This window comes from Antechinus flavipes, chromosome 6 (assembly GCF_016432865.1).
Source record: "Antechinus flavipes isolate AdamAnt ecotype Samford, QLD, Australia chromosome 6, AdamAnt_v2, whole genome shotgun sequence".
Classification (NCBI taxonomy): Eukaryota; Metazoa; Chordata; class Mammalia; order Dasyuromorphia; family Dasyuridae; genus Antechinus; species Antechinus flavipes.
This window is the reverse complement of record NC_067403.1, coordinates 225,428,444-225,443,139: the sequence shown is the minus strand read 5'-3', so window position 1 is coordinate 225,443,139 and position 14,696 is coordinate 225,428,444. Positions and strand designations below refer to the sequence as shown.

At 35.8% G+C, this 14,696-nt stretch overlaps 1 protein-coding gene across 1 annotated transcript in view; it reads left to right on the top strand.

Moving 5' to 3' along the window:
* The window catches only part of LOC127541529 (doublecortin domain-containing protein 1-like), a 183,806-nt gene that overhangs the window by 101,486 nt on the left and 67,624 nt on the right, over positions 1–14,696 (top strand). The window lies entirely within an intron of this gene.

Below are 14,696 nucleotides of genomic sequence, written 5' to 3'. Positions count from 1 at the left end.
TATACCTTCTGAATCCAATTCTCCCTATGCAACAAGAGAACTGTTCGGTTCTGCAAACATATATTGTATCTAGGATATACTGCAACATATCCAACATATAAAGGACTGCTTACCATCTAGGGGAGGGGGTGGAGGGAGGGAGGGGGAAAAAATCAGAACAGAAACGAGTGTCAATATAATGTAATTATTAAATAAAAAATTAAAAAAAAGAGAGAATAAAGGGCAAAAAACAACAACTGCATCATAGACATGATTGGTCACTGCACTTTTTAGGGTCCTTCTGTGTTTGTTTCAAAGCTATTTTTATTTACAATGTGATTGTCTTTATAATTGTTCTGATTCTGCTTGCTTAACTTGTGTAAGTTTTATACTGCCCAGAATTCTCTGAAATCATCATTTCTTACAGCAAGGAATATTCCACAATGTAGGAACCACAAATTGTTCAGCCATTTTCCAACTGATGGGTACCCTCCAGGGATCCTCAAACTACGGCCCGAGGGCCAGATGTGGCAGCTGAGGACATTTATCCCCCTCACCCAGGGCTATGAAGTTTCTTTATTTAAAGACCCACAAAACAAAGTTTTGTTTTGTTTTGTTTTGTTTTTTTACTATAGTCTGGCCCTCCAACAGTCTGAGGGACAGTGAACTGGCCCCTATTTAAAAAGTTTGAGGACCCCTGCTAGAGTCTAATACTTTGCTGTTCTTTTTATTCTTTTTAATCTCCTCTTCAGGACCAGGAAGTTTGTTTTACTTGTGGCTGTCTCTTCCCTGGCAGCATCACTGCCCAGCCTGATTTTTCCCTTTATTAAATTTGATATGTTTCTAGACCAAACTAATTTCATTCACGTGTGTGTGTGTGTGTGTGTGTGTGTGTGTGTGTGTGTGTGTGTGTTTTCAATCCTCTCTGGCCTGTCTCACATAAGAGTGAGAAGCATTTTTGATCCCATTTTGTCCAGCTCTTCTTTGATGTTTTTATACTGTTCTTCTCTCACGTCCTAATTATGAGGAATACCCAGTTTCACTCCTTTCTTTCAACATGAATGTATTTCTTTTATCCTCTCCTTTCCAAAACCTCGAAACAGAATATATAAATTCCCACATCCTCTGTTTTTCTTATTTAATTTCCTTAATACCATTTGAGGATATTAAGACACTTGTTTCTTCTCCCCTTATTATGTTAGCTCTACATCATCATACAGCCCTTTCCAATTGTTGAAATAGATTTAAAATTTCTAGATTTCAAATTCATGCCATTTGAAGATCGGTTGACTAAGCTGGGGATGTTTAGCCTGGAGAGGGAAAGCTGGCTATATAATTGAGTATTTGAAAGGTTGCCATTTTTATAGAGAGGGGATCAGACTTGTTCTGCCCCAGAAGGCAGAGCCAGTAAACTTTGCTCCTGTAGAAATAATTGATGAGATTTGCTTGATAGAGAGAAAAAGTTCCTAATAATTAGAGCCTCCCCAAATGGGAGTGGGATGCTTCAAGAGGGGGTGATGGACCCTTCCCCATCAGAAGTCCTCAAGGAAAAGCTGGAAAAGCCTTTGTTACAGAGGAATGTTGAAATGAGGAATCATCCAGCTTAAGCCCAAAGAGATAACATCCATCTGTAAAATCCTCTGATTCCCTTGAGTACCACAATAATCCTCTGGCATAAGGTTTACAGATATCATTCTTCTCATTTTGCAAATGAGCAAAATGAAGTTTGATGAGGCTATGCAACTTGCCTCTAGTCACAGAGAGGATAAGTATTAGAGGTCACGTTCAGATCCCTCAAATTCAGTTTTCTTGACTCCAGGACTACCATTCCGTTTGTGCTGTTCCTCACTGGTTACTGAATGGTGACAGAATCCATAAATCCTTTTTACAAGGGCATGGGTCCAGGATAATCAGATAGATGGAACCACTTTAGTGCAGCTAAGTGATACCATAGTGCAGAGAGCACTGAGTGAGGACAAGAAAGAATCATCAGGTGCAAAGCTGGCTTCAGACACTTATTAGCTGTATTTCTCTGGGAAAGTCACTTAACACCCTGAGTGCCTCTGTTTCCCCATTTTGAAATGAGCTGGAGAAGACCCCAAATCTGCCAAGAAGACCCCAAATGGGGTCCCAAAGAGCTAGACGTGACTGAAAAAAAAACTGAACAAGAGGAATGATTTAAAATATGTGGATATAAAATATGACCAGACATAGCAGAGATTCTTGACCATTTTTGCAACATGGACCACTATAGTGAGGCCTCTGGGGCTTCTTCTCAGAATAAGATTCATCAAAGTATAAAATACATTATCTAAGTTGATGAGAATAGTCAGCATTTAGGCAGCATTTTAAGATTTGCATGGCATTTTATGTAGATTATCTCATTTGATTCTCAGAACAACCCAGTGAGATAAAGTCTATTACCAGGTCCATTTTCCACATAAAGAAACTGGGGCTAAAAGTAGTTAAATAATTTGCCCATGGCATACACACAACTAGTAAATCTGAGGTGGGATTTGAATTCAGCTCTTTACTGACTCCATCTGCTGTGCCATCTAGCTGCCTCACTGGTTACAAAGCAGACTAATTATATGAAATTATAATTATCAAAATGTTTTTTAAAATTAAGTTCACATCCTCCAGGTAAAAAATTGACATGTAGGTATTTTTGTTGTACATGTAGCTGTATCCCCAGAGATAACTCTACATTTAAAACAATTTTCAATTGTTTTTTTCAATTATGAAGCATTTTTCTCCCTTCTGTCCCCTGCTTACTAAAAAAAATACCAAAAAGATCAAGAAAAAAGAAAGATATTTTTAACCAAAGAGCATAATAAAACCCATTTTTATATCGGTTACATCCAAAATATTGGTTCATCCTATGTATTAATAAGTCATGAAGTGGATAGCTTTCTTCATCATTGGACCTATATAATGATGATTGATAGCAATTCTTGAGATTTTCAAGATTGTTCATTTTCACAATGTTGATGTTTAGCTATTTATTGTTCTCCTGCCTCTGATTATTAAATTCTGCATTGGCTGATATATCTCCCATTTCCTTGTTCATTTTTTAGTGCACGATAATATTTTATCACATTCAGATAGCATTATTTGTTGCAATATCCCTCAATTGATGGACACTCCCTTAATTTCGAATTTTTGCTTTTTATCACTGGCTTTCTTGTATGTATGGATGCTTTTCCTCTTTCTTTGATCTTTTTCTGAGCATACACCTAGTAAAAGAATCCCTTACTTGGCCAAAGGCATGCATGGTTTAGTAAATTTGGGAGTCTACCTGCAAACTACTTTCTAGAATGTTTGGACTAATTCACAGCTCCACCAACAATGTAGCAGTGTATTACCCTTCTGTAACATTTAAGATTTTTCTTTGTATTCATATTTTCCAGTCTGATGGGTGTGAGACAGAACCTCAGAATCACTTTAATGTAACTTTGTAAGGTAATCTAATCCTTGAAGATATTCCAGCAGAGTGCAAGCATTGTTGCATCCCCTTCTTTGAAATGCTTTGAAAATGGACACAACAGATGGTGTATATCTATAGTATATATCTATTGTTTGAGAATGAGCCTAAGTTCAGAGAGGTTCCTTACTAGAAAGATGGCTTCCAGGTGATAGTATGTTAATTAATTATAAATATTATTTTTTTGGCCACAGCAATGTATTAATCCATGACCAGTTTTGGTAGAACTCACACTGATAAAGTCTTACATCTTTTGAAATGTTGAAATAAGTATATCATTTCATATTAACTATTTGAGGGAAACATTGAAATAAGTACATAATTCCACATCAACTATGTGTGTGTGAGAAATATTGAGGTAACTTTATAATTTTACATTAATTATTTGAGGGGGGAAATAATGCTTATGATTAACAATTCTCGATAGCAGGATTTCTTAAACTTTTCCCACTCAGGACTCCTTTTCACCTGAAAAATTTTTATGTAACCCCAGCTATATAGGTATATAAAATAGGTATACAAATGAAACATTTACCAATAAGAAGTCATAATTTCACAACTCTCACATTCAGTTATATGGCCCATATGGGGCTACATATGGGGCTACAACTGAGAGTTTAAGAAACTTTTCTCTATAGAACCCTTACTTGCATCTCATGACTCCAACTGGGGTCCATGGAACATAATTTGGCAAATGCTTTCAATATAGAGTTTTTCTTATATGTTTAAAACAGAACCTTCAGGAAAAGGTGGAAACACACACACACTCGATCAAAAAACCAGAAGAAATCACTTTCAATATTTTCATTACTTTGACAAAAGAATTCTTAGATCATTGAAAATCTTTGATGTAAAGGAAAAGTTAAATACACTGTTTTTCATATTATTAGTAGAGATGTTACCTCTTGACCTTTGGAGGGAGATTTTTAGAACATTTGAGGCAGCTGATAATAGTTTAATATCACTTTCTTCACATTGATTAAATACACTTCATACACCAGTGAACAATGAGTAACATTCAGTCAGGCTGGCCACTGAGCTGCCTGTAAAGATGATAAAATAAAAAAAAATTAATCTTCAAAGTAAAATCAAGCCTGAAATTGAAATCTTTGACGCATACATTTCATAATTAGTTCATTCTGCTAGATAAAAAATGTAAGCAGAGTGCCCTTAAAATAATCCATACCTTTTTTTAACATAGAAAGTTATTAAACAGCTTCTGTGTTCTCTGTTTTTATACTCCTCGCTAAAATTTTATTTTAGGTTTTATTTCAGAGTTTTAAAAAAGGCTTAACATGTATATATTTAGGCAGGTCATCAGCATTGCGTTTTAGAGGTTTGCTACTTCTGGCAATTGCTCCAGCCTAAATCACTGAACTGTATCTTGGCCAGGGAAGGGGCTCTTCTAGATAAGGGAATATTCAGGTTAATAGAATTTATCACCTATATTTTATTTAATTTGCTATTGTTCAGTATTTCAAATAAAACATATTTTAATAACAATTATCATTTAATTATAGAGATTAGAGCATGGAATCAGGAGGATCTGAGTTCGAATCCAGCCTCAGACTATGTGATCCTGAACAAGTCGCTCAATCTCTATCTGCCTTAGTTTACTCATCTATGAAATAGGGATAATAATAGCATCTCCTTCTCAGGATTGTTTTGAGGATAAAATGAAATAAAATGTAAACTGCTTTTCAAACTTTAAAGCATTGTACAAGTCCTATCTATTATTATTTTGGGGGCAGCTAGGTGGTGGTCGTGGACATGTCTGGAGTCAGGAAGATTCATCTATCTGAGTTCAAATGCAGCTTCTTCCTAGCTGTGTAATCTTGTACCGGTCACTTAATGCTTTTTACCTCTGTTTCTTCATGTGTAAAATGAATTAGAAAAGGAAATGGAAAACCACTTGAATATCTTTGCCAAAAAAAAATCTCCAAAAGGGTCAGGAAGAGTCTTATCTTTCTAATTATCAACAATTATATCTAAAAATAATTATCTTCATAAATTTTGTGGCTGAGGCAAGACTACTGCGAAATGGGAAGCTGAGAAGGCTACCTTTTGTAAGGGGACCAGGGTGAGATCAGTATAGATAGGAGACCATTCTGGGTATGTCCATTGAGACACTGTCTACTATCTCCTGGGAGATATCTGCTGTTAGGCACTTTCCAGTACTAATTAATTAATTATTCCTAGGAGCAAGATGCTAAACTCAGTTATTTGTGGCTGCTGAAAGCAAATCATGTCATACCCTTTTGATTTTAATCCTTTGAAGTAAAGTCCACGAGAATCACAAATTTAGCACAGACTCAAGAGTTGATAAGAAGCCGCAGAAGTCATCATTATCACCGATGCCCTGAAAAGAATACTCACTATCATGCCCCCAAAAAGTGGTCAGTCAGCATACACAAGGACTTCCACTGAGGAGATTCATTAGCTCTAGAATTGGCCTGATCCTTCCCATAGTTCTAATTGTTAGCAATTTTTCCTTACCTCAAGCCTTCATTTGCTTCACGTTTCTACATTCTGCCCTCTGCACCCAAACAGAATAAATCCAATCCCTTTTCCATATGATGGGTCTCTAGATTCTTGGAGACAGTAAGCAGGTCTTCTGTGAAACTCTCCATCTCAACTTTGTTTGTTTGAACTCCATCTCTTTGTCTTCATCATTCTACAAATCACTTTGGGAATTTTCTCACTACTTGAACATATGATTATTAGACTTGACATTCTAAACAGATCGATCAGTCAAATTTTAGTTCATTTACTTCAGAAATGTTGACTCTGAAAGGAAGCATAATGTGGAAGGTCTCACCAATGAGAATTGCAAAATAGAAATAAACCCAGTAGAATTCTGATGCTTTCTGGAGAGGAAAATGTATCAACATTTATTACATTAAATGTCTTTTTCTGATCTAAAACAATTACGTGTGTGTATGTGTGTGTGCGCACGTGCGCAAAGCATTTTATCAATCTTAAAAAGTGCTAGGTAAAGGTGAGCTATTTTATCATTAATTTTGCAATTATAATTATTATTAATCATAATTAGGAAAGACATTATATTCAGTAGAGGTTAGAGGACTGGTCTTAGAATTTGGAAGTTCAGAGTTCAAATCCTAGCTCTGAGACCAGTTGTATGATAGTGGGGAAGTCACTTAACTTTGCCGTGTTTTAGTCACAATCTAAGATTTATACATGCACGCACAGTCACCAGCATGGATCAATGATCTCTCCTAGTATTTCCCTACAGAAAAGAGTTTGCCACTCTGCAAACACACACACACATTCTTTCACAAAGTTGTCGTAAAGATTGGTGATCTCTGCTAGAATTTTCCTACAGCAATGAAATCACAGTTTTACCACTCTCGAAACACACAGGGACACACCGAGAGACACACACAGACACACATGAACACATACAGAAATGAGAGAGTTGCAGGATCTTTAAGATCTCTTCTATCTTTAACATTATGTAATTATTTGAAATTGTAATTTCAAATCACAAGGTTTTTGGGAAAGGATCAGGATACGGCAGGATTAGGAGACAGTCATGGGAGGAGCAGGAAAAAAGGAAAAACAAAATCACACAATGTCCATTGATAATATAATAATTTTTCTAATCAATGCAAGAAATCATTTTCCCCAGAAAGGTCATAGAGTGCTGGGTTTGCATCCTCTGATTTCCAATCCAGTCCTTGTTCTGAACAGCCAAACAACTTTATTTTCTCCATCTCTTTTAACAGGTGTACTGCAGCCCTGAGGCTGTCCTATGAAAAAGGGATGGAAATCTTCTGCTTGAAAGACCTGGAGAGAGATGACCTGGTAAAGAAAAGAATTTAGAAAAGGAAAACATTCAGCAATCTCAATACTCTTAAAATTATGGCATCATTACCCTACTGATTTGTATGTTAAACTAGGATTGTAATATAATCCTAACACTTTGTTTCTGCAACAAGATGCAAGATCTCCAACCTCTTTTAAAAGAAAGAATCATCTCAACTAATTTTTAACATAAAGTTATGTCATCCATTCAACATTACCATTAGCACAATTTCTATCGGGGTGGCCAACACTCTCAAGTTAATGATGTGGGTTTCTTGAGATTCATGAAGAACCTCTCCTTTTCCTGTCTGATTTAAATGATCCATGAAATTCTTTTGATATACATATAGAGCCCTTAATTAGAGAGTTGAGATGAAACTTTAAATGCAAGTGCTTTTGGGAAAGGGAAAAATGATTCAAATTCCCACTAACGTAAAAATGGTTAATATCACCATGCAGAAGAAATGCCAGTCCAGGACCTCACCACTCCTTGCTTTGACCTTTACAATAAGCTACTAGCTGGTCTGCTAGGTTACAGTCTCTCCCCTATTCAGTGAATCTACCACATGAGTTATCAAAAGTTCTAATACCCAGGTCTTATTTCTTCTACAAAAATATATCTCCCTTGCCTCCCTCTTCTTAAAGGTAAAGTATAGTCTTTCCCTGCTGTTTAAAGCCTTTACTATCTGAATCCAATCTGTTGTTGACACCAGACCTCCTTCCTTCCATGGCACTCTTCTACACTTCTGTATGGCTCTTAGCTGTATCTCAATTTTGCATATACTTTCTCTGTGTGCACGCTTATAGGCCATCATATGGCCCTTTCCCATCCCTGGAAGATATTCTCTCCTTATCTATTTGTCCACATCTTTCTCATCATCAATACCCATCTCATCACCCTCAGGTAGCATTACCTTCAGAGCCTGACAGTGAGTCTCAGATTTTCTGAGTACTTTTGCTTGGATCTTTACTTCTATGTCATCCCAACCTATTAGGCTTGTGGAACCACAGTATTTAACAGATGGAAGTGACTTCTTATAGCCTGAGTGCTCCTCAAATATAGGTGCCCAAAATTACACCTAGATTGAACTTGAGATCAACATCTATTTTTTTTTTTGGTAAGGTAATTGGGGCCAAATGACTTGCCCAGGGTAAGTATTGAATGTCTGAGACCGGATTTGAAATCAGGTCCTTTTGACTTCAGAACCAGGGCTTTATCCACTGTGCCATCTAGCTGCCCCATCAATATCCATTCTTATGAACTCTAGCTGATGCTTCTTGGTTGTTTTATTTTTAATAGCCAATAAAAATGCATTTTGATCCAAGAAAAAGTCATTAAATTAAAATAGAACAGCAAGGTAAATAAGGCATCCCACTTCCTCAATACCTACTGTAACAGCAAACTCTCCCATGAATTTTCTTGTTCTAGAAGGAAGACTTTTAGTGAATGCACATGCATTTAGTATAGTACCTGGCACATAATAGGCATTGAATAAATGCTACTTGATTGACTGACTGATGATTGACCCACTCTAATATTCTCTTTATGTGGGAGAAATTAATTTTAAAAGAATAAAACCAAAACATATTATTAATTGAACAACCATAAGGGATGTTTTGATTGAAAACTTCATTAAGAAAAATTGAGACACAAAGTTCCGAGCATGATAAATTTGTTAACAAGGATAACAGTTGCCAATAAAAGAGATCAGGGACGATTTCTATCCAGAGACACATTTGATGAGCTGAGATTTTTTTTTAATGCATTTGGTTACCTAAGGTTCAGTGGGACAAACTAAATCAAGATTGTGATTAGTCTATATTAGAGGGTGGGCTTACTCATAAAAGGAGATCTCTAAGATCGTTGGCAATGGGAAATATCGATCAATATATTCTGGAAAGCCCTTTGTTGGAAACCCTTACACCAGAGTGATCCAATATTAATCATAGTATCAGGCAGAACATCTTATGACCATGTCAACTCGTTCTCTCTCCTCCTTTCCTAAGAAAGAGTCTAGGCTGTAGGCCACGGAAATGGGAAAGTTAATCTAGTGTAAATTCTAATGGTAAGATGTATATACAATTAAGTCTAATTTTAATTCATAAGTACTAGATAAAATTCTCAATCAATACTTAATACATAATACAAAATAGAGTGTCAATTTTCAATTTTACAGAGGTAAACTCCCAGAATTACTTGGAGTCCCCCTCTATATGAAGATCTCCTGCTTCTACCCCCTCCTCAAATTCTTTAGACTCAGTGATGGAGATAGAAGAGGTAGGTAACATTTTTATTTTCTCCAACTTGCTGTGTTGTCTGTCCCTGAAGCATAATCACTTAGTTCTACAACTTCCCATCAATTTCTAGATTTCTCTTATATTTGGGACCTTCTCTAGAGGATTAATACTCTCTGTAGTTGCCACTGTCACTCTCTGTGGGTTTTAATATCATGAAATTAACCCTTCACTATCCCCCTTAGTCTTCAATTACGAGCCATATCCTTATCCCTTCATGGGAGAATGCTATTGATCTTTTTTCCTTAAATCCTTCAAATGGAGGAGGGAGGATTAATGAAGACTAAATCCCAACTTCATATTTTTTGAGTCCATATTAAATGTCCAACATAGGTTAGAAGATCCTTGAAAACAAGTCCTGTCATTATTACATAGTTCTGTTCCTTTTATCTATAGTAAGAACTTAATTGAGTTTATTTGTCATTAATTACTTGTGTGATCTCAGATAAGCTACTTCCTCTCTAGGCTTTGATTTCCACAACTCTAAAATGAAGGATTTAAAGGCGGTGGCAACTAAGGTCCCTTTCGACTCCCCTAAGGGATGGTTCAATATTCTGAGCAGCTCTTGTACTCTGTTTCCTATGCTTTTAAGGCTTCTCTCAGTTGTGATGTTCTATGTTAGTTTTTGGGTTTCCTCCCCCAATTCTAGTTTTTCCTTGTCAAGTTTCTTTTTACCTCTAACATTATGAGTTTTTCTAGAGAACTCAGATAGGAATATATATATATATATATATATATATATATATATATATAAAACATTGGGCTACTGAATCCCTGAAGAGGAAAAAGATACAGAACCTACTTCTACCTATTTCCAATTCAACTCAGTTCAGTTCAGTTCAACAAGTATCTATTGTATCTTTTCTATGCAAGGCAATGTCCTTGGCACTGGACAAACAAAAATGAAAAGGAAAACAAACTCTGACCTCATGGAATTTTCATTGTACTGGAGAGTTCCAATGCATATAAGTAAATATAAGATAATTGGAGGAGGGAGAGATTCCTGGCACCTTGGGCTGTGACACTAAATCTAATTCTGGTTCCCAAAAACAATTTGGGCCAATTTGGGTTATTTTTAAACGTTCCATCTTTTGTGTTTTCCCTTTCCATCATCTTATAGTAAAAACAAATGATTTTCTCTAATTCCCAAAGTTTGGCACCTGTAACTCAATGAAGGAAATGTACTGTTTTTCAAGAAATCTTTTTGTCTCAGTTGAACTTAAATATTCCTATTAACATAGTTCCCCCTCTGCTTTAACTGGTCCTATAACAAATCCATTTGGGCTAAACTAGTCTATTGGTTTTTTCTAAGGCAGTTTAGCCTAGTGAATAAAATACTATATTTGGAGTCAGTTGGACCCAAGTTTGACCACTGATTCGAAAATTACTATCTATATGACCAAGTCATTTGATTTCTTTAGATTTCCATTTTTTTTCACCTGTAAATTGAGGGGACTGGACTAGATGAAAGCTAAGATCCCTCCAACTCTAAATCCTATGATTATAATGCCAGAAAATTCAGCTTTGTTCAATAATACTAGCACTATTATTCTTTACCTTTTTATTCAGGGTTATTGGGCATACAACTTTAATGCCATATTGTGATGACCGTGTATTTTAAAATCAGCCGGAGCAGGAATTCAGGTTAAGGGAAAAATCTTTGATCTTTATTCTCTGTGGAGGGGTAGGGGGATTAGCAATGTGGGTAGCCGCTACAGGAACCCACCCAGCAGTCTCTCTCCATTCTCTTCCTGCCCCTCTGCCTCCACCGACCAAAATCGTCCCTACGTCATTTCCTATACAACACATCAGGACTTGCACAAAGAGTGGGCAGAAGCCATTCTTTCTCCAAGCATATATATTAATAGAGTATGGTCCAATTACTATTTAGCCTTGTGCTTGGGACCTCAGTGCATCAACTCGAGCTTCAGCCCATTACACTATATATATATATATATATATATATATATATAAATATACATACATATGTATGTATATATATATAAATATACATACATATGTATGTATATATATATAAATGGATTTATAGTTTTGTATTTCATGATGATATTAAAACACATAGCTCTTAATAAAATTTTATATGAAAATTTTTTCTAATATGGAAGAGATTGAAATGTTTTATTATTCTTTTTTTAGAGTAGACTGTTAATATAAAAACTTTCCTATCAATTAGAAGACAGATTTTTTTTGTTCTTTTAGTCCAATCCAATAAGCATTTATTAAATGCCTACTACTACTACTAAACAGATTCTATATAACCATGAGGAACTAATTGAGATTGAACAGTCAGACTAAATTGTAACTTTATTTGGGAAAAGAGAAGGCTGAAAGAAGGGATAAAACTGGTATTTAGGATGGATGGGATGATAAGATGGTGAAAACACTATAAATCTGCTTAGCTTTTATTTTTCTAGTTTTCTCTGCCAAGGAAAATAAAGTTTATACTAAAATGGACAGAACAAAGATGTCTCAATGGGACCTGTTTCACAAGATAAGAAAAGAGATTGATGGTGATGATAATGATGATAATGGTGATGATGGTAGTCATGGTGATGAACCTTGTTGTCCTTTGTGAACTCAAGTTATGCAAGACTAAACTTTCTTCCTCTTTTGTTACAAGACTGATAGATCAGGGAAATACTATAACAGCATTTCCTTTTGTTGTTGTTCTTCAGTCATTTAAGTCATGTTTGATTATTTACAGCCCAATCTGGAGTTTTTTTGGCAAAGGTACTAGAGTGATTTCCCATTTCCTTCACCCTAACTCATTTTATAGATGAGAAAACTGAGACTAAAAAAGTTAAGTGACTTATCTAGGATTACACAACTTGTAAGCATCTGAACCTAGAACTGAACTGAGATTTTTCTGTCTCTTGGTTCAGTGATCTATGCACTATGATATAGTTTCCTTAAATTTTAGTAAGATATTTCTTAAAGTGTCTACTGCCAAAGATATGGAGACCAAGAAAAGCATTTAATTTGGATGGATGGACTGCCTCTTTCCACCTCTCCTTATTACTCCTAACTCTGCCCATGAAGAATGAGAAGAAATAATCTAAATACCCTAACATATCAGCTCTTTCGATCCTTGAAGATCTCCTACTACTCCAACTCTCCAACTACTAATGCCCTATCCATTTTCTGAATACACAGGTGCATGCCAAACAGTTGACTGAAGGGTCAAGTCTGTAGTGCAATAATTAATAATTGCATATCAATTTGAAAGGAGGTCTCTTTTCTCTATATTGGAAATTGGTCCTTGGCCCTGGTATACATCAACAATGTATATGGCCATTAGAAACTAATGGAATTTTAAATTTTAATGGAATTTTTTTTTACTGAATTAAGAGACGTCAAGGCTTAGAAAAGTGGCTGTGATACTCTTTTGTCCTAGTCCTAAAACTCTTTTGTTCTGTTCTAAAACAGAAATACTGTGTACAGTGCAGTATTCCATGTTTTAGAAAGGACAATGATGAGTGGAAAAGTTGCTAAAGAGGATAAGAAAAATGAAATGAAAGTCAAAATATCTCTAGTTCATTTCATATGAAAATTAGTTGAATGGACAAAATATTTTAGCCTAGAAAGGGGAGGAGGAGTAGAAGGAAAAAGAGAAAAAGAAAGAAGAAAATTGAAAGGGAAAGACAAGGAAAAAGAGGAGAAGGAGATGATGATGATGATGGAGAAGAAAAGAAGAAGAAAGAGGAGGAAGAGTAGTTGAAGGGAGAGGAGGAGGAGGAGGAAGGGGAAGAAGGAGAAAGAATACAGAACAAGTCACTAGGTGACCTAAATCTAACACATCTATTAAATAAGAAATTTGGACCAAACTCTCTCTAAGGCCTCCTTTAGTCTTAATCCTATGATCTCTTATTAAATAAGCTTTTCTCCTGGCAAAAAAGATTTCCTATTGAAAAAATATCATGCTACAAAGCCCTTATGAGATGACTTGTAGCAGCTTGGGTCTTTTCCACAGAGATTGATCATGTCTGAAAAAATAATCTATCTTTAAGATTCCTGCCATACAGTGTTGGAAGACTGAGCCCTGGTGACCTGAGGAGTTAATTGACCTCAAGGACTTTTCTGATCATCACATTGACCTCTAAACCTCCTCCATGAAACATTATTACACTTATTCACGCTTACCCTTGATGTGTGGATGTGACCTGTTGCAGAAAGTTAATGGCTAATTCAGCTACTTTTAGCAACTCTAATTAAGGGTATATTTCATTTATTAAATAAGATCACATGGACAGTAAGCGGCCGAGTCATTCATTTATCTATGGAGTGATACTGAACATCATTTAACTTAGACCGATTCCCTCATGGGACAGCTAGGTGGTGCCATACTGCACATAGTGCATAGACATCAGTAAAACTCTCTGACTTCATGAGTTCAAACCCAGCCTCAGACACTTATTAGCTATGTGACCTGAGCAAGTCACTTAACCCTCTTTGCTCCCTTTCCCCATCTGTAAAATGAACTGGAGAAAGAATCCATCCAATATCAAGAAAATCTCAAATAGGGTCATGAAGAGTTGAACATGATGAACAACAAAAATCTTCCAGAAGTAGAAAATGAGGTGCAGAGTTTACAGATTGGTCTAGGAAATTCTATTTTCCTGATCCTGGGTTGGTAACCCTTTCCACTCTCCCATTCATCCCCCAGGAGTCCATGGATCAAATTCTGAGGACCTCTAAAATGTTTTCCAAGTTTAAAACTCTTTGTTGCTATAATCTCATGTATTTCCAGTACTATGTTGTACTTTTTAATGAAAACCAGCTGATGTTTTTTTTAATAGATATATGTATCCTGTGAAGAATAGTAGATCAATCCTAAAGTGACTATCACCGAATAAAAAAAAAGCAACTCTTCCTCAGTCATTTATCTTCAGATATTTCCAGAATCCAGACCTTCTGAATCATGTACAAGACAAAGAATAAGCAGAGGAATCAAATCTTTCAATGCACAAAAGATATTCACAACTCAGAAAAAGTTGGCATCCAGATGTTTTTTAGACCTTTAGGTTTGTAACTTTATTTTCTTCTCAGATAGTTAATGGAAATAGCATACCCACCAATGTCCTGATTTCACTCC